This window comes from Sander lucioperca, chromosome 5, assembly GCF_008315115.2.
Source record: "Sander lucioperca isolate FBNREF2018 chromosome 5, SLUC_FBN_1.2, whole genome shotgun sequence".
NCBI lineage: Eukaryota > Metazoa > Chordata > Actinopteri > Perciformes > Percidae > Sander > Sander lucioperca.
Window position 1 is genome coordinate 16,416,785 of NC_050177.1, and position 4,799 is coordinate 16,421,583.

General features: G+C 38.9%; 1 long non-coding RNA gene across 1 annotated transcript; it reads left to right on the plus strand.

The window, feature by feature from the left end:
* Positions 1–1,745: 1,745 nt before the first annotated feature.
* LOC116067420 lies at positions 1,746–2,045 on the plus strand. The gene is made up of 2 exons (XR_004109203.1): positions 1,746–1,822; positions 1,936–2,045. It is a non-coding gene; the product is annotated as an uncharacterized LOC116067420 (long non-coding RNA).
* Positions 2,046–4,799: the final 2,754 nt, after the last annotated feature.

Below are 4,799 nucleotides of genomic sequence, written 5' to 3' on the forward strand. Positions count from 1 at the left end.
CACCTCAGGTTTATATACTGGCAGGTATAGAACCAGCATGCACCTAGCCAGGTCCAGGAATATTACTTAGAACTACAAAATGCATTTCCTGCAGAAAATGTGTGAGAATGCTAAAGCTAAACTGGATAGCTTAAATCCTTAAGAAGTTGAAGTAGTGAGAATAGTTGGAAAAGTGGGAATAGTTTTAATTAGTATGAATATCATTGACAAGTTGAATAACACCACTAATGTAAAAAAAGATGTGGAATAATAAAAAAAAAAAATGTTAGGTCTAAAGCTAAACTGGATTGCTGGTTAAAATGTGTAAGAAGAAGGTGAAGTTGTAGGAAATGTGGTTGGTCTGGAGGAGGTCTGCGTGTCCAGCGCAGAACAGGTCATCGAGATGATCCAGCAGGGCAGTGTATGCAGGTACTCATGTCTTAAGAATGTTTATGTTGCGATATCATGGTACATATTTCTTCAAACTTAGGTTTCATTCCTCTTTCTAAACTCCTGGTGAACTGTTTGCCTAGCTGTTACAAAGAAAGGGACTCTAAGCGATGTTGGGTGACGGCACTTCTTGTTGACGTTCGGAGTATTGTCAAACAAAACGAGGCTAGCTCGCCCCTCCCTCCTCCTCATCCCCTCCCCTCTCCCTCCCTTCCGCGCACTATCACTCTCAAGGTAGACTGCGGCTGCTGTGGCGTGCACACACCAGATACATATTTAGGTGTGGATGAAAAGTGAGAAGGGCCCGCTTTCTCTCTTGCACCTCAGCTAGATGCCATGTAACCATGGCTCTCTCAAATTGAGACCGTAAAGAAGATTAAAATGCTTAACTCCTGGCATTCTCAGAGCTCTGTCCAAATATTAAATATGCATGCAAAGCACCTGAAAAGATATAGAAAATTACACCTACATGTCTGTGTCCACTCCTGTGTCCTGTAGGCGTGCATTTGCTCACTGGGAATGAACAGCGATCACATTCCTTTCTGACTGAGCACTTTGACCAGAGTCCTCAGGGACTCCTTCATTGGAGAAAAGTCCAAGACCTGCATGATATGTTAAAACACCATACATGTGGGTGCACGGATAGCTCAGTTGGTAGAGCAGGCGCCCATATATAGAGGTTTACTCAGCGGGCCCAGGTTCGACTCCGACCTGCGGCCCTCTCCTGCATGTCATTCCCTGCTCTCTCTCTACTTTCATGTCTTCAGCTGTCCTGTCAAAATAAAAGAAAAACACCATACTTGACTTACTTTAAGTTTGGCATACAGCATATTATGGTCTGTATACATTGTAATTGTTGATGCAGATTTACACCAAACAAGCACAAACTCTGTTGTGAATAAGTATGTGTGGGTTTAAGTACAGAACGTACAGTATGTACACATATTTTCCCTTCTCTTATTTCATAGATTGCTATGGTGTCTCCAGGCATGACTTCATGTGAATACACGATGAACACACTACGTTATGCTGACGGGTACATATTGATCCTATGGAGTTTGACTTAATTCCATTTGTGTTTTGGTGTGAGAGAAACTCCTACATTTTAATATGAAAAGAATATCATGCCTGGGAAGATAAAACTTTTAAAAACATTTTTCCGATCTTTGGCAGAGTGAAGGAACTGACTGGCAAGTCCAAGGTCAACAGAGAAGCTACGGCACAAGATCAGTCCTAAATCATAATTAATTAATAATTAATATGTATATCGTATGTATAATTTGCTGGAGTTTTTGCCGTTTGTTTTTGTGTGTTGTAGGAATCTGGTGTGGATGCCAGTGTATATGCCATATCGCAAGCGGCAGAGCTGGAGGAGGTTTATGTACAGTTGCAGGTAGTTTTTCTTAAGTCGGCTCTTCTTTACAGCATACAGGAATAGTGATAATACTTTTTTATTTTTTATTTTTTTAAATCTGCTTTTTAACTCCTCAAACGTTTGTTTCTCAGACGGCCAAGGAACTCTTGAATGCATTGAGTGAAACCTATTACAATATTGAGGAAGTACTCCCCGACCTGGTGGATCATGCAAATAAATTAATGGGTTTGTACAAACCACAGCTTGATCTTGTTTGTTTTTTGTCTGGTTAGCAATTTACTACAAAATAAATCAAATATAACCTTATTGGACTGCTATTGAATATAACACAGCAAACTGTACCATTATTCTCACAGAGACTTGAACTTTAAGTCTGCAGACCAGACGAGAGCGCCTTTATTGGGAAAAAAAAAAAACTAAGTTAAATGTTTGGGTATGAGCGTTTCCTGGATTCAAATGGAGTCTATGTAGTAGTTTGGGGGCAATGGTAGTCCGTATGGTCTTTTTCAAATAGTTCATGTAGCAAACCTGTGATTACTGCATGCTGAACAGGGGAGACCCAGGAGACACCTTGTGCTGACTAGATCAAATGTCATGAGATCAAGTGCCAGGACACAACTGCATTAGGCACTGTTCGTTATTTAATTAAGGGGCCACCGGAGGAGTTCTGTGGCCTCTAACCTAAAAAGACGTGACCCTCCCCTCGTCAGTAATAATTTTCCTATGACCCTCCAAAGTGATTTGAAAAAGAGGCATGACCCTCCCCTCGCGGGCAAGTTTGCACTTAGCAAAGAAGTACAGACACTATTTGATTTTTACAGCCATGACGTACAGGAGTTAACCTCTGCATTCTCATCTTACACATCACACTCCTCTGTTATGGTGTGGTGGCCATTTCAGTAGATTTACTTACTAACATTGTTGTGGAAACACAATAAGCACGGAAAACTAAATGCACACTTCATGCATTACTGCATTACTTCAAATACTAAGTTACTCCTCTAGTAAACTAGTATTCATATGAAATAACAAAAAAAAAACAATAAACATTGAGACCATTCAGCAAAGGACACTGGGATATAGGCTAACCAATTCAACACTGGTTGCTATGGACTTGTCACTAGGCTTCGTCATTGTATATTTTAGCACATAGGTAAAGCTGCCGAAGCTGAACATTATATTCCAAAACACATATGTTTATTTTTAAAGCAGATTTTAAGTTACATTGTAACAATTTAACAATTTGCCCTTATGAAATCCAATCGCGGCACGTCTGTTTTGGAACGCAACAGACAGACGCTTAAATTCAACTAAAATGTAACGGTGAACAATCAGTGTTGGACCTACAGTCTGTTGAGATGCCTCTCCAAACTCACCATAAAACGTTAACACACGTTGAGAAAAAAGATCCGCATTTTGCCGTAATCCAACGACACGAAAAAAAAGTAATCTACAGCGATCAGTAGATCCACAAAAAGGTAAATGACACGGTGTATCCAGCAAGGCATCACCTTCACCAGCCAGCTCCAAACAGGTGAACGAGGCCTCTCCACTTCGCCGTTTAAACAAAGTGGAATAAACGTATAAAGACGTGACCCTCCCCAATTAGTAAGCTGACATCACATTCATATACATGGCATTTAGGAAACCTTTATTGCAAGGTTGGCACGACAAGATGTCCAGACTAGTGCAACAGTAACTTTGGTTTTTTTGCGTCCTGCTGCTCCCATCGTCAGCCAGGTAATATTTTTTTTACTAAAGCAGTATATGAAATCAGATGTATTACCTATCACCATTTAGTTGTTTTGTGTTATTTAAGATATTTATAAAATATCTGGTCATGCCAGATGTAATTATTCCACTCATTTTTTAAACAATGCAATTACCTGTTTGAGCCACCAGGGGGCAGTGCTCCTCCTGCCCCCCCCCCCTAGTTACTTTACATGTTTACATACAAATAAATGATGTAATAATATAGATTATGATTAAATATACGTATCTGGTCCCTGGGGGAAATGTTTACGCTACCCAGCAGATATAGTAGTTAAATTAATCTCTACCTTTATCAGCTTGAACATAAAGTGATGTATAAATTATGCATAAATTGTTAAAATCTAAATAATATAGAAAATCTGCTTGAGTACTTTAAGTGTATTATATACTGTGTATATATACATGCATACATAATTTAAAAAATAAACAGTTTGGTCCGAGTACATGCCCAGGGCTTAACATTAACATGTCAGATACAGAATAGACATTTACAGAAATTAGTATTCTGTTATATGGAGTAGGAGTAAGGCCATGGCCTTCAGTGGCGCAATGGGTGATTGCATCTCCCGAAGGTTAAGTTATTTGAACTAAAAATAAAATGTTGATTTGTCATGTGATATAGTTTAGTTAGTTATAGTACTTCATAGGCTTTGTAAATAATACACCCAGGGAAGTATACTCAGGTTTCTGTCTCTGATGAGTTCAGTGTCACTTGGCCACTAGCTAGTTGTTTTGGTTGTACTTTACCATTCAATATTGGTTCTGTGGGTGCTTGATATGTATTTATTAAAACTTTATTTTAGGTTTGTTTGAGAGGAAATAACTTCATGCTGAACTAAAGCAATGTTTTGTATTCATTATTATATACTATTATAACGCTAGTTATTGTTAGCATTAACTTGTCGTTATTAAATACAAGTACTTTCGGGACGTGGATAGAGTAAGAGCACGGAGACAGCTTCGACTGTAGAACTTGGTCCATTCTTTAATGACACTCTTCAAGCGTAGGACAACTCAAGACTCATAACAAAACATGCTTCATCGTCTCAACACCACATCCCTCCGCCAACCTAACTGTTCCTAAATTACAGGCAGGGTACAACATGTTAGATAGCTCCCTTGTTAACTCAAGGAACAGAATACACTATGAAGCTCCAATTAATGGAAATATGTGACTTATTTCAGTAACCCTAAAAAGATCATCTGTTAACTAAATATTCAC